The following is a 26,815-nucleotide window of genomic DNA, read 5'->3' as shown; positions in this document are numbered from 1 at the left end:
TGGGACTTATTTCCAAGAAATTATGCATAAAATAGCATTGGATGCTTTTTTATTGTAGTTGCCCCCCCCTCAAGGTTCTTTTGTTCCAGCAGCTGTGTGCTAAATAGAAGTCAATCAATAGAATTTAATATGGCGTAGGGCAGTGGTGGCAAACCTTTTTGGGCTTGCGTGCCCAAACTGAGGGGAAAAAACCCACAGCGGGTGGTGTGCCACCGCTGTGACAGTGGCGGTGGCGGACCTGGTGGACCCGGAACTGGAAGTGGTGGCGGAAGGAGGAATCCCGGCATGGAGGTGCCTCAAGACCCTTCCACTGCCAGCACCAGTTGCTCTGGATCTGCCTGCCGAAGCGCCAACACCCACTACAGCCGCATCCTGAGGTTTGGCTGTGCGGGGGGGGCAGGGGGAGTAGTGATCTGCCGACCTATGGCTCACGTGCCAGCAGAAAGGGCTCCATGTGCCAGCTGTGGCACACGTGCCATAGGTTCGCCATCACTGGCGTAGGGCTTTTTTTGTCAAGTGTTTACCTATCATGTAGTTGTGAAGGGTACAAGGAGAGAAAACTTAAAAAGGCAACCCTAGCCCTACTGAGAATGTTCATTAGGACTGTCTGTTGCTTGCGCAGGTAATGTTAAACTGTGATTACAAAAATCTTGTAAATAAATAAATAAAACAAATATTATATATAAAATTGGTCTACAATTACATGAAAGAGGAAAAATAGGTTATCAGAAATGTGTATAGGTGTGTACTCTCTGGTTATAATTTACTTTAAATGGAGCCATTTAATTTCAAAAGAGATAACAGCTGTTTTATATTTTGTATAGAGGTATGTCATCACTCTTAAGTCTGCTTCTCAATTTTAAGTGTGTGAAAAGAGAGGAATCTGCAGTTGCTCAATGATAAGGGAAGCATATTGTGTATGCCCAGATGCATATTTTCAGACTGATCTTGCGGTGCTTATTTATTTTTGGATCTCAGTTTGTCTCAGTTTTAAATATAGTATCAATATCCTCTAAATTAGAGGTAGATTGGAGCATAAATCTATTTCAGTTTATGTTGAAGATAGATGGGAATTGTCTGGAATTGTCTCTTCATGATCACCAGTTGTTGTTCCCTAATTGTCAACAAAAACTCCCACACGTAGGTTAGGCTGCTAAATTTCAGAAAGGTTAAGCACAAGGAAGGGATTTTTTAAATGTGAAAAACTTGTGAGCCCAGTTCCTGTACTGCAAACAAATTTCTGGGCTGAACATTATGCTCAGAAGTACCTCCTTAATTCCAAGAGTATTCCCCCATTGAGCCATTGCTTTGCACTTGGTTGCAGTTGATGAGTCTTGGGGTTTTAGTAAAAAGAAAGAAGATTCAGTACATGGATCATTTACACACATGTGTACTGTATAGATTGCTTGTTCTGTAGCTTATGGCTTGTCTCACTGCCTTTCTCATCTGTAGCGATTTACTTGTATGGAATTCTTGCGTCCAGTTTCTACTTATTGCACATCTGAGTCAATATTATGTTGGCCCCATCCTTGTTTTTAAGGCTACAGCACTGACCTGCTGGCTTCTTCTTCTAATCCCACACATTCATGAGGAGTATCTCTGTTTTGATCTCTGAAAAGTTTAAAGCGATGGTAGTAAAAAAAAAAAAAACCTTCAGGGTGTCTCTTTCTTTGTCTCCAACATTATATCCTTTTAAAAGCGATATTTATTCCTCTACTTCACCCCCACAGCATTGCATTAAAAGTGTGCGGCATTACATATTTCTAATAGCAAACAGTTTGCATAACCACACAACAGATGAACCAAAAACAAACTTGGAACACATTGGGCTGTAGTTATGTTTTATTTGGCAGGAAGGAAATGCTGGTTGTCACTAGAAGCTTGCATATTTTTATGCAATAATTGCTTTACAGCTATTTTACTTTTTGAAGTCTTTATCACTTCCTCTGGTCAACAGAACTCTCCCCCGCCCTCCATCTTTCCATTGCATTCAGTGTGAAAATACAGTTATATTATATTATAGGAGAGCTTTACAGGAAAAAAAAAATAAAGCTAGCTGAATACAATTTACCCATATACATTGAGTGCAGCCGTACTTTTGAGATTCTCAGTTAGTTTTATATCAGCTAAGTTAAGCTTGTTGACTGCTTGGTTTTGACCTTGACTAACTGTTTAACCAGTTAGTTAAATTGTTGGCTTTCTATTCCTGGTATTGACACAAAACTAATTTTTTTGAAAAGTTTAGCCTGCATGCCAGACTTGAAATAATGGTAGATAATTTAAAAAAGGAACTTCTCTAGCAGCGTTCAGGTGAAATAACTGAAGACTAAAAGCAGGACTGTAATTCTCAACCAAGAGGGGACTTTGCATACCTTTCCTCAGGCTGAGCAGACAGACTTCAGTAACTGGCTACAGTTAGCAGTATGGAGGGTATCTGGGTGCACCCATGTTCTGGTTGGTATTATAGTTAAACATCCAGGAGTCAAAAACCCTTGCTGAGCTACAGGAAATTACCTTGAGATTAACCGGTAGGTGCCAATCGACATACTACCCACCTCTTCCTATCTCGGTTACACAGTATACCCATTTATCTCCAGTGGCATTGTCCCTATTAAACATGGTACTACTCCAATAGTCATGTATCCACAAGTATTAATATTGATGATAGTAATAACAATAATCAGATCGGTAGCAGAATCAAATTAATTTGGTCTCCTGCAGCAGAAAATATTTACCCGATGTGTCCTGCCAGTTAGAGAGATTGGCATTAAAGCTAGACATTACCTCATCTTCCTGGGCAGACAGCCTATTTCTATGCTAAGCAAGTCTGCAGGAGTGAACAACTGAATACCTGCCTGATTAGCTCTGCAGTGGCAGATCTTGGTTGGAAGTGATTTCCTTTAGTGCTTTCCCTCTTTTGCTTGCTCCCCATCTCGGCAAGCTTTGTCACTATGCATTATCAAACCATGTTTTTCATCTTGAAGGGCACATTGCAGGGAAGATTTGCCAGACAGGTGGGCAAGTATTAATGCTGATCCAAATTGGAAAGGTCAAGATGAACCAAAGAAAGAAAAGTAAATGTGTATGTCTGTGTGTGAGAGAGAAGAATGCATGCCTTTCCCTCCCTCTCACTCCCTGAATATAGCTGTGCCAGGCAGGTGAAACTGGATTAATGAGGAAAGGCAAGATAAAGAAAAGGAGGATTTTGCTTGAAAAGGAGATTTTATATTGAGTATAGGAGACAGTTCCAGTCTGGGGGTGGGTGGAATGTAATTGGCTGATAGCTATAACTTTTTAAAGCTTTGTTCTTAGGATGCAGATCTTTTCTTATTGGAAGTAAAATCACATAAGATCTCTCCCACCTGGCACTTCTGTAGGCCATCTGCATTTGTGAACCTCAGAACACTTCACATGCTGTATGGGGATTAGGACTATCTTCTCCATGTGTATTCTGTAAGACGGGAAGGAGTTAGAAATGCTGAGTATTTTGTTCTGCCAGCATCATCCTTTTCTTCCCAGAGTTAGACTTATATGTGAAAAAAGTATGGCAGGCCCCGCTCTCTTTGGCCATTAACTATCTTTCATTCTCCCTGTGACTTGGAAACTTGTAGTTAAATTGTCTCCAAGGTCATTTTGAGATTAGCTTTTGGAAATGTCAGTGATCCTGTCACTAAATGCCTTCACCTCAGTTAATTGTGGCAGAAAGGATGTAGCAAATAAAGAGTATGCTGACTATTTTAAAACATTTACTGACTGGTTTCTCAGTTTTTCCTGTTGGACTTAAATCATGATCGAACGAGAAAGGTATCTGTTATATGAGACTGTGGCGGTGTGAGTAACTGTGACCCTTTTAACTTACAGTCCCCATCAGACCTAACCAGTGTAGTCAAAGGTGAAGAATTAGAGGAACTGGAGTCGAGTAATACCTAGAAAGCCACCATTGCACATCCCTCATTTGCAGTAGTACAAAATTGTTTCTGATCTTAGATTTCTAAAAATATGTGTGTAACTGGAGTATGGAGTATGTAACTACGTATAGTTTGTACAGTTCTGACTAGATTTGAAGACATTGCTGGGAATTCTGGCCCTTCCTCTTGCTTCCTTTCTGTGGAAGGGTGAGAAAAGTACCATTCAGTTGGTTCTGCAACAGAAGGCACAATTCTGACAAGATTTTGTTGTTTTCGTTTAATGTATGTGAACATAGCAATGCTCAGTTTTTCATTGTACTGGATAGTGCCCCACATGTTTTACTTTTCTTCTCTCTTTCCTTGCATACCTGTGGTTCTGTGGGCAAGGTTTTATATATAAGTCATTTGGAGATGGAGTGGTCAGCTATAGAATCTAAGAAAGAGTTGTCACAAGATTATGAAAAAAGTTTAAAAAAATCATCCTCTCAACGTTGAGTTTGGGAATAACAGAACAGTGGCAACTACTGGGGGAAAAAACAATTTCTCAATCATGAGGGTGCCTTTTCAGTATTCTCCCAGCAGTATGGAGGCCACTTAGCAGTGAGCAGATCTTCCTCAGCAGGAGACTGTATTTTAGTCAGCATAATTGGTGGTCCCACTTGTATGAGTCTGTCTCATTATGGCAGCATCGCAGGGAGTGCTAATTGCATGGGAAGGAACATATATTTGTAACCATTGGTGGTATATGCAGCTTTTTGATGAGTCATTCTGATCACTAATGAGCAGCTCATGTGCACCTTGGAGAACAAAGAACACCTGTCTTAGGTTGGAAACTGGAAAAGTTTGGCAGGTAGCTCAAAGGAGCGCACACTACCTCACTGTGGAGCTGGATACGCAGTCAAGAGCAGCTTGGAATGTTGTTTCATCAATATTCCAGAGCCAATTGAAAGATTAAGGTGTCCAGCTGTTTAACTGGTTGTTTCACGCTCTTATAAAATCGTTGGGTCCAAAGAGGCCTGTTGTCTATTCCTTAGGTACTGGCTTTAGTAGGGTTGAAAATATTCTTTGAATAGCATTATATGAGTTTGGATTTGTACTAATATGGAGGGCATAGTATTTGCACCTTCTGTGTTTGAGAATGTGGATTTTGACCCACAAACGCTCATATTGAACCAAATCTGTTGATCTTTATAATATGTTGCCCTTTTCCCTCCTCCCTCTTCTTTAATTTTGTCAACATGTTGAAATAGACTAACATGGCTGCATCTTTGGAAGTGTCTTTTAAGGTTCTCCTTGGAGATACCTTCCTCGATTTTTCAGTTTCCCATTTGATAGCAGGGCATCTAAGTTCTAGACCATGGTTATATGGTTCTGCAACAGAAGGCAGCTTATGCTGAGGATTTGACAGCTGATGCTGAGGAAGTCATGGTACAATAAGCCTGTGTCTTCTTGATTCCAGAGCCTATCAGCCCTGAATTCAAGCACATTTTAGGGCTATATGTCAGAGCAATGTATCTCCTTTAGATGTATTATTTCTGTTCAGGGATCAAAAGTAATATCTGAAGGCAAATGTGAGAGTGATAAATATGCGGAGGAGACATATGGGGATAGTGGTTAATTTTAGTTCACAAGATATGTCCATTGCATCTCTAGAAATATGCGATTCACCTTATGTTGTCAAACTGTTTGCCCTGTGGATGGTTTACTAAAAACATAGTTGCTCTGTGAAGTGCATAGTAACCCCAAGGCTCACTCCATTCGCCCCTAATCAGAACCAGAACAAGTCAAGAAACTGACGTTTTTGAGAGAACTGCTCAAGCCAAGGAGAAACGGTGCATCCTGAGAGAAATAAAGTATAAAAATTATTTACACCTCTGCTTGCAAACTTATTGGGAAAATCTATGCAGTTATAAATCCAAATATTATTTATTGACATCTGACTACCTCTGGTCTTTCAAATGTTCAGAAACCAGATTAGAATGCACAGTGTCAGTTTTTATCATGTGTATATTGCCTTAGATATTATAATAGAGTGGTCGCAAGACCAGATGGGCGGGGTATAATTAAAATAAATTAAATAAATAAATAAATAATGGTAGTTTAGAAACATGACATCTGTTAGGTGGAAAGGATAGGTTACGTGAGGCTGAAATTGAGATTTTGCAGCGTAATTTATGTACTTCCTTAAAGAAATTATGAGATTTACTTTCTTCTTGCATGGTTAGGCACTCAATTAACCACTGTGTGCTCAGAAATTTCTGTTTGCTTGGGAATAATTTCATGTGTGAATAACATGGCCCCGAAAGTCCTTTTCTCTGAATAAGTCTTAGCGGGATGCTGAAATATTTATGGATAGCAGATCTTTAGAGACGTCCAAGGGGATTTACCAATTCCAACACAATTAAAAGAAGTATCAAGCAGGTATCTTTAAAGTTTCTGCTTCTGAACAGGCAGAACTGTTAAATACTTGGATTTTTTTCAAGTACTGTTTAACATTACACTCTGAATAAAATGATACAGCCATGCTTCAGATGCTGAATGCCAGGAAACTATTCACATTACATTGGTTGAAATGGAATGTTCTGAAAGCAGGAAGCATAGAAGAGTCTCATAGATTCCTGTACATCTCAGTGTCTTTGTTATTGCTTCATATGACTTTAATCTCCAAGGATGGAAAAAAAAGAAAGAAAGGGTGCTTTCTGTTACAAAGCAAAAACTGTTCTTTTTGTGAAGTAAAAGCTCTCATATGAACACAAGTAGAGCATAGTAAGTCTGTAGGATGCATTCCTTGTGTGTCGTGCAGGCTTTCCCTACTTTTGCTTGGATGGTTTCCTAAAAGCCTCTGAACACTGGGGAAGCAGGGGAGACTTAACAGTGTTTAATTTACACTTTGATGTGTAAAGCTGAAAAGAAAAAAGTTTCTAAATCACCTAGTACTGAGGTGTCTGGGAGAAGCAGTTACACTCTTATAAGGTGTAATAAAGCCTTGCTGTTTAAAGCAGCCACAGCAATTACCTTCAACACGGATGTTCCCAAACCAATCAGATGAGAGGTTTGATTTAAGATTATGTAGTGGTGTGTGTGTGTGTGTTTGTGTGTGTGTGTGTGTGCGTGCGTGCGCGCAGCCCATGGACCTTATATGAACTCCCAGGAGCATGATTGCACCCCATGAGTCTCCCCCCCCCCATGCAAGCTAGTTTCAGAATATGTCTTGAAGCCTGAAAAATATTTTTAGAACTTGAAGCAATTTGGTGCAAAACTAATCTCAGATTCAAAGTGGGAAACGTACATTGGATAGTTTGAATAGTCCCTCTCCTAAACAGATCCCTTCCTAATGAAAGCCATCCTACCCAAAAAGTTCTGTTTCATATGCGCAGTACAGAGTGCCCCTCTGCGGAATCCCACGGATCGGGAACGATTTAGTCCAGCCCCCCAGTAAGTTACCTGAATTTACAAGAACAGTTATCTTCGTCAAGTTATGGACATTTACTTAATCTGTCATGTTTCGACTCAGTTGAAGTAATAGTAGAAACACCAAGAGTTAATAAAATTGAAGTTACAAACGTTACAAAAAGGTCTCAGTTATTATTTCCCGCCAAAACAAGGGAACTGCCGATATTTTTAAATGAACCCAGTCACACTGTGGAAGACTGGAAACAGTAGAGTTTAGTTTTGTGGTGGTCACATGGAAGGAGTTAATATGTTAGAAACCTAGTTGCTGTGAGCTGAAATGGCTGTGGAAATTGGGAGCTGTGATCTTTTGAAAGGCTCTACTTTCTATTATTGTTTTTATGGTAGTATGCTATAGAAATCTGTGTCAAAGTGTTTTTGAGTAGTGTTATGCCAAACAATTTACCTTAAACAAAAGACTGAGACACGAAGGCTTTTCTATTGAAGTTCATTTTATTTACATGAGAACAAAACAAACGGAACACCACTGCAGTTGGTGGGAAGAAAAACCAATTTCACCTTAATTGTGGCTGATTAGGATTTCTTCAAAGAACAAAGGAATTGGTACAGTCTTATAGCTGTCCCCTCAGGGCGAGAGGGGTGGGCCTTTGAGGTCATTAAGTTAGTTAGCAACAATTCATTGGATTAGTGAAAACACATTTTAGACATGCGCAGAACAATTCACTTTCCCTAAATTGGGCCTTTGTCCCAACATTCCATGCTTATCTCAGAAAAGCGTGAGACCTTGAACAGAGAAGAAAAGGCAAGGAGAAAGGGGGGGTCGAGGAGCCTGTTTTTACAAGGCTGGCTAATCTCTTCTGAATACACACACACACCAAACAACTTGTTTTTCTTTTTCAAGTAAGAACAATCTTTTATGAGGCAATTGCCTTAATTGAATAAGTCAAACTTTTACTTCTATCAATTATTCCCCCGTTTTTCTTTTTATAATTTCCTTTGACTTATTCACAATTATGAAAACTTCCCCCCTCCCCCAGACCGACCAAAGGTGTCTTTCACTTGGACAATTTTCATAGGAGCCCCAGGTACAATCGAACTTTACAGGCACCTTCCTGAGGCTTGCAGGGCGTGGTAGATCAGGTGGCTAACTTCACACAGTTTCATACAGAAACAAACAGGTGAGTTTCTAAACTACACTTGCTGCTATTCTCCATACCATGTGGTGCTGAACCCAGCCTATTCCACCACATTTAATTCTAGTCCAGCCTCCATTACTAATTACTGTAACACGGAATTCAATCCAAATTCTCTCGGGGTTTTCTCTAGGGTCATAACAAGTTTGAGTTCCAAGGGAGTCCTGACAAATTTTGTACTCTACCTTGTCAAATGCACAGGAGGTAATATTATCAACACAATTGAAGATGGACTTATAGGTTAAGGTCTGCTGTTCCCTGCTTCCCTGCCTTGTTGTTATTACACAGGGGCAGGTGGATCCTGTAGCTTGTAGCACAAGGCTCAAGAAGAGCCCTCACACTATCATTATTTTGCCATCAACCCGTGGTCTGCCAATAAACAATTGCCTGATATTTCTCCAAGACATTAGAGGGGTGGGCTTTACCTCCGCTTGTAGTGGGAATTCCATTCCTCGTCCTCTGAATCTAGACTGGGCACTGACCAGGGGCTTGCGTTCTTGCACTTCTAACACGTTTCGTGGTGCACCGAAGATGCGTAACGGAGCCATCCCTTGGGAATTGGTCTTTGCCTGCGCCGAGCTATCAGATTGAATTCTCCACAGACAGCTTGCAATTGGCGTTTTTACAGCCTACAAGCTTCAGTCCACAACCCTTCAGGATATCTCACCTTAAGCACATACCACCTCAAAGCCGGGTTTTTGTCAAATTTAGTTATTCTGGCACTCCAATGGTGAGGGCAAAAATGGCAATACAAATAACAGTAAGGCTCAAAAGGATCCAATCCTATCAGGGGGTCTTTAAGTTTCAGATATTACCTGATACTCCGAGTAAACTGCCGGGAGGTGAAAGTATGAGAGTAGAAAGATCACTTTCCTGGGGAAATGACCTAGTCGGAGTCTGACTCTGATCCAGGGCTGATGTTGCTATCTCTGATTTTAATGAGGGGGCACTGCTTGCAATCTCGGTTATGCCAGAACTCTAGACTTGAAGCCAACTCAGTGCTGGTATACAAAGTTCCACGGCCCTTACCTCGTACCTCTTTGCGTACCATCAATTGGTTACCACAGGCCAACCCTTTGTATTCAGTGTCCCAATAGGAAGTGGTTTGTATCTGTACCTTCCACTCTTCCACCTCCCCTTTTGGTGTTCGACTAATTGAACAGGAAAACCAGGGACAAATTCTACCTGTTATATAGGGAGTTATAGACATTACTCTGACAGCAATTACCCAAATAGTGGTAACCTGGGCAGGACAATGAAATCCGACAATCCTCATTCAAAACCCTTCTTCTTCAGAGCAACTATCAGTGTCAGTACTTTCATAAGGTTCTTGATCTTTAAAGATTTTCCTTTCCTCCTCCCAATCAATGGTCCCCTCGTCCTCCAACACTACTTGATCACCAATTGAATATCTTTTTAAGAAATAGAGTCCCCTAAGACTCCTGTCTATTCTCAAATGTACCTGCCAAGTTTGGACCAGATTATTAACTTTTCTTACTTCTATATACACACTAAAGAAAGGACAATATTTATGCGCTAACCGACTAATGGACATTACATATGTCATTTAAAAATAGTCTTTTAGTCCGTCCTTGGACACAGGCACAACTTTTCACCGTCCCTCAGGGTCGACTGCGCGCTTGGCTCTGGTATAGTGAGTCCAACCAGCTTCCTCAGTTTGGATGACAGTCTCTGTTGTCAACAGTATCTGGAACAGACCAAGCCATCTTGGGGCGAGCGGTTCATTCTCCCATGCCTTGATATAAGCCCAATCCCCGGGGTGGAAGGAATGCACTGCTACCTCCAATGGCGTCTGTTGCACTGAGATGCCTCGCTCCCTGTTATCGGAGAGAATAGAGAATAGGGCCAGCAAATACTTTCTTATAAAGGCATCCTTGAACAAATCTAAATTAAGGCTCACTCTCTGTGTATCTCTGTGCATTAACATCCCAAATTTCCATTCTGCACAGGCTTCAAAGGGCGAGAGTCCTGTAATGCTATGCAGCTGCTAGGGGCAAACCCTTCGGTCAGGGCAACTGCGCTTGTTGCATCAACTATTAATTTGCTCTTTCAAAGTCTGGTTCATCCTTTCAGTTTTTACCCCTGTTGCTAACCATTGATTGGATTAACCCATATCTACAAATAATTTGTTCCAATAAGATTTTACAAACTGTCCCTGCCGTTGCCCGAGCCGTAGGGTATGCTTCTACCCAGCCAGTGAGCTGATCAGTTATTATCAAACACTGATTCCAAAGTCCTGACTTTGGCATATCAATAAAATCACATTGCAAATGTTCAAAGGGGTGGATGGCCAGAGGTCGTCCTCCCATTTCTGTTTTTCTCAGGTTATTCTTATTTACTCTCTGGCAAGGAATGCAGTGGGCTAAAATGGTGTTGGCGTGTGACCACACTTTTCTTCCCTGTATATTTTTGCAGAAAGGCTGAGACCAGAGCCTTAACTCCCCAGTGTCCTCCCTCGTGCAATGCCTTGAGGACTTCCCTGACCACCCCCTCGGGCAGCCATTGTCTTCCATCTCTCAACTTTAGCGTGCCATTCACCATTGTAGCTCCCTGCTCCTCTGTCAATTCAAGCTCCTTTGTGAATACACCAAAGGGGCAGTGATCTCTTTACTGGTAGGAATAAGGGCTGCTAAGAGGGCGGGATTCAATTCTTTTCCTGCCACCTTTCTTGCCACTTCGTCAGCCAGCCGGTTTCCTACTACCTCCGGGGAGTTTCCCTTCTGGTGCCCTGGAATGTGGATAATAGCTACCTCGGACGGGAGGCTCAACGCTTCCAGGGTGTCCAGTATCAACTGATGGTGGGCCAGATTCTTTCCCTGGGATGTAAGTAGTCCTCTTTCACTCCAAATTTTTCCAAAAACGTGGACTACTCCACATGCATACTTAGAGTCTGTCCAGATATTTACAGATTTTCCTGTGCTTATGTCTAAAGCTCTTTTAGGGCATATAATTCTGCTGTCTAAGCTGACATGGACGGGGGAAGGGGTCCAGATTCAACTTCGAACCCCCCCCCATCCTCTCTACCACTGCATATCCCGTTATTCTTTTCCCATTCACTACTCTAGAGGAACCGTCAGTGTACAGGTTCCATATTCCCCCTATTGCCTCTTCCCGTAGGTCTTCCCTAAACTTTATCTGTAGACCAGTCAGGGCAATACCATCATGTTCATTACACAGTTCCTTCCTGACAGTTTCTGATAAACCCTCAGTATTAGATCGAGTTTTTTTTTTTTTTCAAGGAGAATAGCCTCGATCTGTAGCAGCCTACTGACCATCATCCACCGCCAAGGATAGTCCTATGCTGGTGTGAAGAATGCAGGACAATCGCTTCCTATGTTGCATTTACTCCTGTTCTCAAATTCTTCACCTTAAAACTGGAATATATTTTCTCCTAACGATTTCCGGGTTTAGGCTCGATGTAGTTGTTTGTTATAGGAATTAAACCATAACCCATAGTTTGCAAGGCATCCATGCCAATGATTAGATCCTCTGTGGCTTCTAGATAATTCACTCTCAATAAAAATACCACACATTTTAATCTCTTAAAACTGGTAGTGACCCCTGAATGCAAAAGTGACTTCTAAGGAATTCCCACAGAAAGTGCCTATGTAAAACAGGCAAACCATTCCTGGTGTGAAATCAACCCCCCTTGTCTCTCCAGCTCCCACTTTGTGCATCTGGAGAAGCAAGGAGGGGGATCTGAACATTCCCAGCAATTCTGCTTGCTATCTCTTATCTACTAACCTATTTCTTTCTCCTGTCTCCAAATTCTCTTCCCTTGCATTTTATTTATTCCTTTTCAATTCAGGCTTTTTAAACACGTACTTCTGCCAATCAATCCACATACTGCATCTGTCATTTTCCTGCATGTTTTTCTGTGGGATTCCATAGTCAACAATTCCCCTAGTGTCTTTTGTGTGTGTGTGTGATTTTCCCCATTTTCTAACTACAAATTTTACAGATCTGCATGTGTTTATACAGTCCTAACGCTGGCCGGGATCTCCCTCCCTCAACACCAGGCGATTTTTTTTTTTTTCCTACTCTGTGCCTACTCTTAACCCTTTATACCCCAGTAAGTTTAACAAGCCAAAAGAGCTTTTTCTCATTCCCTGTTCTCCATTCGCTCCTATTTCTCTTAGGACTCTTCCTGAGGATTCCATTTCATATACACTTTTGGATAACATTCTCTGTATTTTTCATGAACTTTGAGAAAGTTACGTTCCTTCTTCTCTTTTTAATCCTTTTTCCTTTCAGCTAACTGTAGTGCTCAGCTTAGAGCAAACAGTTCTGCTGTCCGAGCTGGCATGCACTATTAAGGACTCCTTTCCTGAATCTCCTTCCTCCTCTAGCTGCATCGCTTGTTGATACACACTTATTTTTCCCTCCTTTATAGCCTTTCCTTTCCCATTTCCCCTCAAAACTCTTTACCTGATCTTGCAACAACTTTCCTTGCCTTCTTTACAACATACTCTCTCTCTCTTTGCCTAGCTTCACCTAAGCACTTCCTGAGCCACCTTAAAAGTGAACACAGTCAGGGCCCCTTGCCCCTCCTTTCTCTCCCCCCCCCATCCTCTTCTTCATTCCCTTCTCTTCTGAGCGGGTAGGGCAGAGAAAAACTCCTCCTGTTTTCTCTTCTTGCTACCACCTTTGAGCTTTTCGCTAGCAACTGTCCTATGGGTTTGGTTGTCATGTCATCCATTTTCTGTAACTTGGACTTTATATCCGGGTAACACCCTGACACAAATTCCAATCTCAGAATATTTTCATTTCCTGAATCTTCTGGGTCCAGCCCAGTGTTCCTTCGCATATTGCGTTTTAGCCTTTCCAGATATCCAACTGATATTCTTTTCCTTTCGGTTGACCAAAAAGCCAATTTCATGCTAACAGTCTTAGAGACTGTTGCCTCCAACCCTTTCAACAAGAACTCTTTCATTTCTGCACTTCGCCCTCTGATATTTTCATCCTGAAAATCCCAATCTCCAGGGGTTACTTCTGGAAGGGATTCCCCGGCCGCCTGTTCTGTTCGAGCGGCAATTGCCAGAGTCTCCTATGTGACTCCAGCCAGCTGCTTACAAATGTGCAGCAGCTCTGTGGGCTTGTAAATCATAATCCCTAAAGCATCTCTGAGACTTCTCTGAGTGGATACTGGGCACTAACTCCCTGCTCTTTCATCTGCCGTGCCTCAGAACGGGTCACTGGTCCCTCGGACAGCGTCCCGTCTTTATTTTCGCCATCCCCCTTCTTTTCTTTTACTGAGGTGGAGCAGTCCAATTTACAAACTCCAATTTTGTCATTTCCTCACCTTGTAACTTAGAATGTATCAAGTCTCTACTTACTGCCAGTTTTATTTCTTCTCCAAATTTGATTAACTACCAAAACCAAGAGTCTACATACACTGATCGGGGTGGGTGAGAAACATAAAAATCATCCACTAGTTTAATGTCATCAAAGTTGTTGGAACCAAACTGTGGCCATTTGGGTGTGATATTAAACTGAGGCCACACTTCTGTACACATTCTAACCATCTCCTGCTCTGTCTGAAAGTCCTGCACTTTCACGGAAGCCCAATGAAGTAACAGCCTTGCCAACGGGCTATTACCAGGAATTCCTAACTCATTACCACCCCTAGAAGGGCCTGGAGTTGGGGCGTCCCCCTCGAAATTCCTCCTGAGGTCCCCACCGGACCTTTTGTTTTTCTTGCTTCCGTCCCCACTAGGCTTTCTTTCATTCCTCGATGTTTGGTTCCCCATCCCGCGGGAGACAAAAACACTAGGGAAGGGGATTTGCGCAGAGAGTAAGGGGTCTCTCTGACGCAGACACAAGGAGGGTACAGACAACAGTCGCACACCTTGGCCCAGGGTCCCGGACTACTTCAACGGCCACCTCTGGGAACCGCAAGGTCACTTACTCTTCATTCACACAACAACAACCAACCCTTTCAGAGTTTCTCACTACGACTTACCAGGTCCGTTGATCTGCTGGTTTGTTGATTCGTTGGCCGGCCGGCTTAAAAAAAACTCTCGCGTTCGTGCCTCTTTCCGAGTTCTTGATGCCAAGCAGCCAAAGCGTCGGCAAGGAAGCGGCTGCCTTAAAAGAAGGCAGGGGCGCCTTCCGATTCACTTCACCACCGCCTGTTCTGCCTGACCTCAACTGGATAAAAATCCAGCCCCAATCGGGGCGTTTAGAGATCCCGGACGAGCCCCCAAATTGTTATGCCAAACAATTTACCTTAAACAAAAGACTGAGACACGAAGGCTTTTCTATTGAAGTTCATTTTATTTACATGAGAACAAAACAAACGGAACACCACTGCAGTTGGTGGGAAGAAAAACCAATTTCACCTTAATTGTGGCTGATTAGGATTTCTTCAAAGAACAAAGGAATTGGTACAGTCTTATAGCTGTCCCCTCAGGGCGAGAGGGGTGGGCCTTTGAGGTCATTAAGTTAGTTAGCAACAATTCATTGGATTAGTGAAAACACATTTTAGACATGCGCAGAACAATTCACTTTCCCTAAATTGGGCCTTTGTCCCAACATTCCATGCTTATCTCAGAAAAGCGTGAGACCTTGAACAGAGAAGAAAAGGCAAGGAGAAAGGGGGGGTCGAGGAGCCTGTTTTTACAAGGCTGGCTAATCTCTTCTGAATACACACACACACCAAACAACTTGTTTTTCTTTTTCAAGTAAGAACAATCTTTTATGAGGCAATTGCCTTAATTGAATAAGTCAAACTTTTACTTCTATCAAGTAGGAAAGGGTCAATTAAAGTGTAATATTCGTTGGGTTTATAGTCTGAAATATTGTTTGGATGTTTCTCCAGCACATTCCATTGTTTTTGGTATCAGGTTTTTTTAAAAGAAGCCCCCATTCAGTTCCATTCCGGGCTTTTGCCTAGTCCCCACAGATTGTTTTGCATGGCACTGCAAAATAACTGTTGCTTTAGTGATGATTTATATCAGAATAACTTATGTATTAGTAACTGTTAGAGGCTTTATTAACTAGGTCTTAGCCAGATCTTTAGTTGGTCTTATTTGAAAATATCAATTTTGTTTTAAATTAAATATTATATTGACCTTATTTTTTATAAATTTATCCATTACAAATGGAAAGCTATACTTATAATGGAAAACTATACTGAGAACACTAAGATGTTCAAAACAAATGTTTGATATACCGGATGTTAACTAAATTGCATACATGATATAGTTATATTTTTAGAGGCCACTTTATTTGGTTATTCTTTAAGAATGCAACATTTGTTTAAAATAACATTGTACACTTTTTTCTTGGCTATTTTGAAGTAAATCCGCCAAAAAGTTGCTAATTTTATTTTTCTATTAATTATTTTTCTCTTGGTCTACACTCTTCTTAGCAAGTGAGTTAGAAAGAAATTTGAAGGTTGCTGAATGTGATTTATTCATCCAAGCATTCTGTGAAATTCGGTGTTAGTAGAAAATAAGTGCATTTATGTTCGTCTCTCACATTGTGGCATGTGTGATATCTAACCCCATTTTGTTTTCTTTTCTATTTTTGTTGGAAGTATAAAGCCTTTAGCCAAGGAAAGTCTAGTCGCTCTACATTAAATGTACTCCAAAATGTATGAAAATGTTAGCTTTCCATGTATTTTTTTGGCACTTGCAGACTTGTTAGTGTTGAACAATATTGCATGATATAAAGTGAGCATGTGGTAATTTACAAGCACTGAAGTATTTGTGTAGAAGGTGTATACTAAATTAATGATATAGTATATAGAAAATGTTGTTTTGAACTTAGGCATGTGGTAACACAACCTTCTCTTTCATATGGTGACAGTTTATTAGTTTTGTCATATTTGGCTATCTCAAAATATTTGAGAGTCTATCCAATTAAAGGGTTAGGTATAATTGATGTCAATAAAATTAATTAATATAACAAGATTTTCCTTAACAAAAACTCTTATAGAAGCTAGGTAGGCTGCATCATTCAATTAAATGTCCACCACGGCTTTTCCTCTTTCTTTGAGGTACAAGCTTCCCCAGACCCTTATATCCATTTATTGGCCACTGAGGAAATATTGGAGTGTTGCCAAGGAAGATGTGTAATGGGCAGGATCTAAAATATATTTCATTGTCCAGCACCAGTGGTATTTTTCCTCTGTGCATTCCTGTGTGGCACAAAAATTGAAACAAAATAGAACCTTTTGAGGGTGCATCATGGAGGGAGATAATGAATTAAAGATCCAATTGAAATTACCTGTCTGAGTGTTTCTTTCCAAGAACAGATGCTTATTTCACCCAGTACTCCCGGTCCTTGCTGTTGCAGGTGTCCACGCCGAGTGAGGTGAGGAAAGTTTCTACCAGGAATTCAGCCTTCTCGGTAGTGGCTCCAGCTCTTGAGAAGACACTCTCACTGGAAATCCAGCAGGCCTCCTCCCTCCAGATTTTTAAAAGGCTCCTGAAATCAGAATTGTTTAGAGAGGCCTATAAGGGCATTTTTCCTCTTAAGTAATTATATGACATGTGCTCCACTAACAAATTAAAACAAACAACCTACCACCCCAACAGCAACAAATAAAGACCAAATCACAAATCCCAGATGCAACCCTAAACAAAATTCAAATTCAAACTCATAGGTCAGCAAGAGCATCAAGGGCTTCCCATCCCATCCCAAGGTACTCAAAGTCTTCTGTGGGGCAAAAGGGAGACTTACAGAGCCCTGGTATCTGAAAGAGAGTGGGATAGGACACTTCCAATTCATTTGAATGAAATGTTCCAGTCAGTGGATGATGATGTGGATCATGGCTGGTTTGCACAGTGTAACTTTACACAAGAAGATTTTGACGATAGTATCCAGCTCAAAGGAAGCAATAGTTAACACTCTATTCTGCCACAGTCAGACCTCTCCTTTGAATACTGTGTCCAGTTCTGAGCACCACAGTTTTTGAAGGAAATCAACAAGTTAGAATATGTCTGGAAGAGGTTAAATGAGATGGTGAAAGTTTTGGAAAACAAATCCAATGTGAAATGCCTAGAGAGCTGGGTATGTTTAATCTGGGGAGAAAAAGACTATGGAGCAATATGGTAGTAATCTTCAAACATTTGAAGGGCTGTAGTATGGAAGATGAATCAGCTATTTTCTGTAGCTACAGAGGGTTAGAGCTAAATTACAAGAATTTTTTTTTCATTACAACATCTTGATATGAAGAACTCTTTGAAAGTGGACAGGTCTGTGTCAGTGGGTCTTGTGTTCTCCTTCATTGGAGGTTTTGAAAGAGAGGTTGGATGGCCGCCTATTAGGGAGAGCTGCTTTAGCTATGGATTTCATGCACTGGAACAGGGTTGGGCCTGATGGTGCAATGGATTCCTTTCCATTAAGCAGTTTTACGATTCTAAGTCCAGTGCTGTGCCCCAGCCAAGCTGATGGGCATGGCCAATGGTGTTGCCCTGCTGACCCTATAATAGCATGAGCCTTTGTGTAAATAATGCATCAAGGGAGCAGCTTTGTGGGTAGTTTTTCAAACACAGGGCTGCTATTAATGTGTCTGACAGAAATTATGAATATTTGGAAATTGTTATTTGTTCTTCAGATAATAAAATTCTTCAATTTAGTATCTCCTCACAAGCCAATAAACTCTGCTGAATGCAATAGGGTTCATTTCTATGAAGATATGTACAGCAGTACTCTGTCATACTATTAATTAAATTTTTTATTCCATAAAGTCTCAAATATCCATTGTAATGTGTGATTTTGAAGTTAGATTTCCCCACATTTGACATTAACTCTGTATTCTGGCATTTGTAGCTGTACCATGATTTTACAAAGTGGATTTTAGATAATTAAAATGGAGATGTATAATAATTTCCCCCAAGGTACAAGCTTTCTCCCTCAACTCCTATTTAATGTATTTTTCCTCTGTTTTATATACATATTATGTTGTAAAAATACTAATCATAGTGATGTAAGTTAAGGAAAGAATTTCAACATTGGCTTTGATGTTCTTTACTTTTGCAAGCTTCTGTCATGACCTAAATGTTATTCCAGTATAGAATTCAGTGATTAAAGTTCCTGTGGGGTTTTTAATGGTAGTATTAAAAAGGGGATCTAGTGGATGTATGTAAAATATCTTTCTGGGTGTATTTCTGTATTTATCTTAATGGGTGCTCTGTGACTTTCAAGATTTTAGTTGCTCTCAAAGGCATTCATTGTGAGCAAGCACAGGCACGCTTGCTGTATATTTGAGAAATAAGGTCTTCCTAAATAAAAGTGGGTTGGTGTATAATACATTGCATTTTTTATTGCCAGAAATAAATATGAAAGGTTTTTACAAATACCAAGCAGCGAAGATATCTAACATACTGAACGACTCCTCTCATCCGGGACATCAGCTCTTTAAACGATTACCATCGAGAAGGAGATTCAGGGTATTGAAAGCAAGGACAAGCAGATTCAAGAACAGCTTCTACCCAAGTGCAGTATTGAGTTTAAATGCGGGGTCATAAGTTTTTGGTGGAATTTTAATTGCTGGGAGAAACGGGGTATCTATATTTGTATGGTGAGTGTTGTGTATATTTTAACTTTTTTTGTAGTGGTGTTGTCCAGTTTTACCTTGGGGAAGAGCACCTCATTTCGTTGCACCCACTTGTGAGTGCAATGACAAATAAATTTCTTATGTCTTATGTCTTAAACCAGTTGCACAGCAAACAGAAGGGACTGTATCAGCAGGTACTCTGTTTTGCAGGGTAACAAATAAGTTTGGATGCAGAGTAGCATTTGGTGGAGTTCAGCTTGCACTGGAGAAGGGGAAAGGGGGAGAGAGGAAGGCTTCCTTCCCCTTGCAATTCTTTGTGCCATGTGAAGAACTGATCTAGATGTTTGGAGAGTCTCTGGAGTAGCAAGAAAGATGACACAAGGGATTTCTGGAAACAGACAAGCAAATTGGGTGCTTTCTTCCAACTGTTTGTTTTGTGGGAAAATGTGGACTTCCTTCTCCCATCATCTCCATCATATGTTTGCAGAGACCTGACCATTGGTATTACTACATTGATCTGTGCCCTAACTGTAGATCTGTGAATGTCAGTTTCCTAATGTGGTAGACAAAGAGCAAAATTACAATTTATTAGAAGCAACTAACTTTGTAACTGTTGGATTGTTGGCATGTACTATCACAGGGGCCCTGCTGTAGGCCTAGAAGTAAAACCATGTACTGCAAGGTGGTTAAGAATACAGTTTGCCTAGAATTCAACATTGCTACACTGGTAAAATAGTTGATCTAGACATTTTTCCAGCTTGAAGCCTTCAAACAGACTTTATGATTCCTAAGGGCACACTTGGAAAGATTTTGGTAATGATAGCAGTTTTCTACCGTGCAATCTGTCTCCCAAATAAAAGAGCCAGGGAGTGGCTTTCAGTATGCAGGATTTTGGCCCTATACACCACACATTTTTTAAAAGAAGGTCCCAAGATCATGTGCCATGAGATGTTCTGCAGCTCAGTGACAGAAAAACTCTGTGGAACAAGTCATCACAACTAAAACAGTCAACAGATGAAAATAAAGGCAAAGAATGAAGCTGAAGACTAAGACAATAAAATATATATAGAAATCAGGATGGATAACAATGTTTTTAAATCAAATTGTTCTAAAAAGGGATCACAATTGCAATTAAAATTTTCTAAAAATCATTTTTTATTTAAATCATTAAAAAAATCTGATTTTTAAAATTTTAATTGTTATTGATTTTACTTATTCCCAAAATGTGTTGATTGAGAAATTCCCAACATGGCTGGGAAAGATGAGAAACCAGCATATGCATGCATGTTGGAATGGAGTTGGATTTTTCTTCCAAAATACACTACTTGGCTGTAGAAGTTTCCAGACTTCTAAATATTGGAAATGTTGGCACTTCCAAAAAGCTGCCCTCTTGCAATTGAAGTGCATTTAGTTCTAGTCCTGCCCTCTGGTGCAACAGCAAGGATTCTTCTTGGAAGACGCATGTACATTCTTGCCTTTCCTCAGAAATCTCCTGGAGGGATGTTCTGGGCCAGGCGCCTGCACTGCTGCTCCAATGACCTTTCGGGAAGAATCACCTACAGATTTTAATTTTCTCTTTCATTCCTTGTACACTTCAGGCAGAATTCTACTCTACAATAAAACAGCAGTCGCTGCTTTTTTAAAAAAGAAATGCAGCAGGCAGACCATTTTTATGTGTGATTGCTGCAAGTTTACCTGATCGTTGTGCCATACTTTAAGGGAGGTTATCCATTCAAATGTGAAAAATGACATAGTGCACATTGAAAACCTGACAGCCAAAAAGATGAGTTCTGCATGGTACAGTAGTTCCAAAAAACCCTCTAGGAAGTTTGGCTCCTTCAAAGTCAAGATCACAAAGCTGGAGTAAATAATACATGCTTTCACGGGGAAATCTCTCATGTTGCCTTGTGAAGAACATTTCTTTATATTAATGAGCCAAGCAGTGGGAGCAGAACCTAAGAGCCAGAATTAGAGTGAACGCTGGGGGTGGAATGTAGCTGTGTGGATTAACAAATAAGTTTGCGCATTTTCTCCTCTTTTAGTTGTTTTTGAAATGCATGAAGATGCAGGTACAATGCATAATATGTTTAATATATTAGATGGGGAAATACATATATCAGTGACAAAACATCATTTGTAACGTTGATGGCATTCAGACCAAAAATCAGACCAATAAATAATGCCTAACAGTAAAAGTAAATGAAAAGGGGGGTGGGGTGGGACTGCAGTTATTTCCTTCTGGATACAAAAGTAGTTCAGGTGAAGCTAATGTAATAATTTTGACAGGAAAGTATTGAGACCCTTTGTCATCTTTTTCCTCCCATCCTTTGCTCCCTCCCTCTTCCCCTTACTTCTTTTTTAGTAGTTTTTCTCCATTAAAAAAGATATTACGATTTGTATTTAAACACACACACAAACACACAATACTATTTCTTACAATAGACACCTGACTTCATTAATTCTTTGGAATGTATTTCATTCATTGATTTCTGAACAATTGTATTGCCCCTGTTTATGAGGTACCATAATAGTGAGTGTGTGGTTTTTCATTGTTTCTCCTTTTCTGACTGTGCCATCCTTAATATATCATTTGATTTTTATACAGGAAATCATGTGTCATCTGACAAAGTGCACAATGTTAAGCCATTATCCTGGGATCTTCCTAATTTCTCTCAGAACTCGTTGGCTGCCTGCATGTTTGCCACCCTAACTTTTCCAGCACTAGTTTTAAAGAGTTTTATAAATACAGCAACATAGTTTCTCGAATCTTGTATGTTTATCTTTAGCAACAACTGCTTTTAGAATAACAGTCCATATGGCAGTTTCATGCAAAACCATCAGCCTCTGCCATTCAGTATTGCTGAATAGGGGTGAGAGGCTGGTGCCCTTTCTGAAGGACATTGTGAAGTTCTAATGTGCTAAGCATCCTTCTCCCCCTCCCCCAAGTTCTCACTTCCCTTGCCAAGTTCTTCTGGGGGTGCTTGTTGAGGGAGAAGATGTATTTGGTTTGCCAGTTGGTAGTTCAGAGGCCAAGAGGGTTTAGCCACGCATGCAGGACACCAAGCTTTCAGTGTACATGTGTGTGTGTACTTTAGCTTAGCTTTAGCTTTTGTTCTAATCATTCGTTTTAAACACTGTGGTATGTGATCTTGTGTAGAAAGCAGTGGTTAAGGAGGAGAGTGGTGCAGGAGAGAGTGACTTTTGGGCAGACGCCATCGACTGGGAAGTGTGCAAGGCCCAGGAGGTACTGCTGCTTCTGGAGAGGTGGGAGATGGTTCACTTCTTTGGTTACAAAACTGGATGCTGGGTCGAGTTGCTAGTACCACTGGAGGAGCCCACCCAGGCCTGTCAGGACCAGCCCAAGTGTTCTCAAACCTCCAAGGGTCTCGGAGTTTTGAGAACCAGCATTGAGCACACCACAGACAGAGGAAGCAGCAAAGGCAAGTGGCCTCATTGCAAAAACCTCCTGGGCAGCCTGCTTATGGGCATCCAGAGGGTCGGCCTCTGGCTCCTTCCCACTCCACATCCCACTACATGGGAGAGGCCAGTCAGCTCGGAGTTTGGCTGTGCCTCTCAGGAGGATTACCATACCTATGGGATGGTAGATGCCAGCTGAGGCTATGGAGGTGTAGTGGGGAAAGGGGCCTTTGCCACTCGCCTCCAGGGAAAGTTGATTGCCTGCATGCAGTGCCCTTGTTGCAGCATCCCATGCTGGCCTACCTAGAACTGGTAGAGGAACCAGGGCTTTGCTCCTCCCAATGAAAGAAGACATTTGAGGGGCACGGGCCCAAAGGCTGTGGGAGCGAAGTTAACTCCCTGGTTCCCTACATTGTTAAGTGCTGTGGTTTTGGCCCAGTTGGCCCTTTTCTGTTGCTCTAATAAAGAGTCTCTTTCAGCATCTACAGTGGGGTCTTGACTTGAGAACTTAATCCGTATTGGAAGGCGGTTCTCAAGTCAAAAAGTCTGTAAGTCAAGTCTCCATTGACCTACAGTGCATTGAAAACCGATTAATCCCGTAACAGGCCGTTTTTGTTCCATTTTGTTTTTTTCTGGTCTGTAAGTCAATTCTCAGGCTGCAAGTCAAACCTAAATTTTGTGGCCAGAGAAGTCTGTAACTCGAAAATTCTGTAAGTCAAGCCGTCTGTAAGTCAAGGGTCCACTGTACTCTCCATATTGTCATGGAGGGGGTTGTGGGGTGTGTGTGTGTGTGCCCACAGACTTGAAACCAGTGTTTCAAGTAAAACTTTTATGTGGTAATATTAACTGTTATTACTAAATGAATGGGTGGTTTATAGCCTGACTGTATTCGAAGTGTGGATTTGAGGTATAGTAGAAAATGAAAGGCAGTCCTGACAGTTTTCTATTTCATACAGAATCTGCTGAACATTTTAAACACTGAGAGGATGTTGTGATCAATCATTAATTTTAGTCAGTTCATACTTCAACTCATACTGTATCTAGCAATACTTTTTAAAAGGTTTGAATGATTTGCATGCTTCCTTCCCACTCACCTCCTACTCTTTGCACTTTTTAATGATTCTTTCATCAGGCACAGTGACTTTCGTGAGAGAGTTTTCAATTCATTTCTTTAAGAGTCAGTTTGCAAGAGATGTCAGCTTGTCCTGCCTTTGATCAACACTATTTCAGAATGACAGAGGTTACTGGTAAATGGGTATAATTTCCTAAAATGTGCTCAGTTCCATCCACTGATGAATTCCTGCCTATATCATACATCTTTTAAAATAATAAAGTACGCAGTTTTATTGCCTAGGATGTTATAAAGGGGAAGACATTGTATGAAGTGTGAGGCTGAATGGTGGAAACTGCTGTACTCAACTGGTGTGTGGACCAGCTCCTTCTAATATAATATTGCACTCACTAAATTTAATTTGAGACCTTAAAAAGCCAAAAATGGTTGGCTATTTATTTTAAGCATTTCCTCCTAGTAGTGTCACATCTGTAACCCAATCTTATGCATTTTTATTCAGAGGTAAGCCCCAGACAATAGAATTATGCATTGGATTGCTGCCTTTAGTACATCCTCAATGTTAGGCATGATCTACTGGTGACATTAGGTGTTTCTAAACAATTAATGTGCCAATTTAAACAAGCCAACAGGGAGGAGGTTCCTATCAAGATTGGGGTCATAGCATGCTGGAAACCCCACATGGTGTTCCTGCTGCGCCTCATCTTGCAGACCTGATCTCTTCTGCTTACTTTGCAACTGCTACTCCTCACTGGCCACCAGTGTGATTTTCTAAAACATCAGAGTGCTAGTGCTAGTTGGACTTCATCCTTTGGAGGAACAGCCCCCCCCCCCCCCCACTTTTCATTCAGGTGCATGTGTTTTGTCTTCAAAGTGGTCTCATCCTCTTTGGCACTGAGATATTTATTCTTGTATTCATTTATTCTGTTGGCCCAAGGAAAGCCACAAATCTATCTACAGCATGCACGTTTGACATTGCCCTCGAACTTTAGGAGGTACTTCAGAAGATATACAATCCAGACAGAAGCAATTGCTTTGTGACTGAGTGGTTTCTTATTAGCTTTATCCATGCGAACTTTAGAGGCAGCTTATTTAAAAATAAATGAACATTACTTGAATCTGACTCATTAATCTGTTGTTTTAAAGAGCAGTTGGGTAGTTAAAAGCTGCTATTCGTAGAAAACTAGATTTGTCTGTGTGATGCAATAAGCAGTATGCCCAATTTTTTTCCCCTTCCAGAGAGAAATAGACGTTTCTAAAGTGTTTTTTGAAACCTTTCTTCTCCTCAGTTACATTTATAACTAACACCCTTTCTGAAAGGCATTCAATCCTGGTTGAAAGCTGGTTATGTTTATGCAGCAGGTTGTTAAATATATTTACAGTCTTTTCTATAAGTTCAATAGGGGACTTGACTGTGGTAATTTATTAGTCTGCTTCAAACAGCTGCCATTTGAAATTAAAGCAAATCCATCTGTGCTATTTGCAGAAACACTAGAAATGCTCTTGTATTGTAATGAATGGTAGAAAAGGCAGTTTGAGATGGACAGGGCATATTGTTAGCTGCAATTTATATAGTTTTAATGACTTGTGTGAAACATAGATAGCTGGTTTCAGGGGGCTGGTGTTTGTTTTTGAAATGCAAAAAGGCTTCGTATAACATGGGAATTTTTTAAATCCTCAAATTCATGTATTCATAGAAATGGCTAAGGAGCAGAAGTCCAAACGTACCTCTTAGCTTTCATTGATGCAAATAAATAGCCCTCAATGGAATGCATGGCACATTTGGGTTTTTTAGGTTGAAAGTAGTAAGTCCAGCAAGGACGTACCAGTATTGGCAGAGGTGCTGCAGCAAAAGGGATAGGAGATGCTTGTGGGAAATTCTGCACCTTGGTTTTATTTGTTGTTGCTGGAAAAAGTTCACAGACTAGGAAGAAACTTTTTTTAAAAAATGGATACTCAATTTTCTTAGAGACATGGGATAAGAAAAGTGCGGTTTATGGATGTATGACAAGGCTGCTCATCTGTCACCCACAGATCTGCTTATCTTGCCTCCTAGACCGAATGTGCGACAAGTGTGTTGAGTTTAGGAAATACAGAAGGTATATTCAGTTTAGGAACATGCCTGCAAAGCAAACAACTTTTCGTGATTTAGAGAGGAATGCCAAAACACCTGCTAAAGGGCAAGGCATATTCTCCTAGCTGTCAGCTAATGTGATGGGAAGAAATTCCTTTCTGGCTTGATCATGGTTATCGGTGAAACCTTGAGTTTAACAAATCTTATCAGCTGAGTTTTCTAAGGGGAAAATGGAGTGGGGTTGCAAGAGGAGACACAAAAACTCCCCTGATATGCCAGCCTCTCTGTGGAGAAAAGAACCTCTTAATCGTTCTAGCAAACTTAAAATCTAGTGCTCTTGGTATGTTTAGTTTGCTATAGAAATGTGCTATATATGCTTGTAGCGAGAAGCAGGCTAGAACGGTGAGCTTACTGTCATAAACTAGAACAACCATACTTGATGATCTTGCTGGTAAAAGTTAAAAGTTATGTTTATTGTTTTAAGAATAAAGTAGGGCAAAACAAAAGAAATTTAGACTTAGGCATAGAAGCCTCAATTCTCTATGTGTGCAGTTGCACTAATCACATTATGGAGATAGGGATCCATGACTAACCATCCCTAACAAACTCAGGAATACAAAGGGTTACTCACTCCCTTACTGGTGGAGAGAATAAGATCTGAGTGTGTTTCCTTAGAGAAAACCCCAAGAGACCAAGATGCTGAATCTCACCTAGCTTCTTATCTGTTATTCCCATTTACTGTGTGTTAAATACAGCATTGCTGCATTTCTCCAGCATTTGTAAAAATGGAAAACCAGTTATGCATTTCCATTTAAACGATTACAAATATGTGGCAATTGCTTCCCACCATTGTTCATGTAAACCCATTAATTGTGTGATAAATATATTTGTTACATTTAATTGAGGAATTGTATCTGGTGCTGGTGCTTTTTTTGAATAGGTATTTACTGATTTTTCTGTTTCAGCATGGATGATTAGAAACAGAAAAATTAACCATTTTTATTGAAAGCTAACATGTATAAGTGCATGAGAAGCTAGTATCAACATATCAGATAATAAGCATTTATAATAAACACTAAAAAATAAGCAGGTCCCTTGCCCAACAAAGCCCAAAACTTGTTTGGGAGAATATGATTAAACAAATGTCAGATGGAGTATGTTAAGCAGTTTGTGTTTCCTCTTACGAAGTGACCTCAATTTGGGAGATGTGCTTGT

The 26,815-nt window shown here is 40.6% G+C and overlaps 1 protein-coding gene and 1 long non-coding RNA gene across 7 annotated transcripts in view; both read left to right on the top strand.

The window, feature by feature from the left end:
• The window catches only part of LOC144588547 (uncharacterized), a 246,449-nt gene that overhangs the window by 117,938 nt on the left and 101,696 nt on the right, over positions 1-26,815 (top strand). The window lies entirely within an intron of this gene.
• Positions 1-26,815, top strand: part of LDLRAD4 (low density lipoprotein receptor class A domain containing 4) — a 348,064-nt gene that overhangs the window by 232,407 nt on the left and 88,842 nt on the right. The window lies entirely within an intron of this gene.

Source organism: Pogona vitticeps, chromosome 4 (assembly GCF_051106095.1).
Source record: "Pogona vitticeps strain Pit_001003342236 chromosome 4, PviZW2.1, whole genome shotgun sequence".
Taxonomy (NCBI): Eukaryota; Metazoa; Chordata; class Lepidosauria; order Squamata; family Agamidae; genus Pogona; species Pogona vitticeps.
The sequence above is the reverse complement of the archived record's forward strand: the minus strand, read 5'-3'. Positions and strand labels throughout refer to the sequence as shown.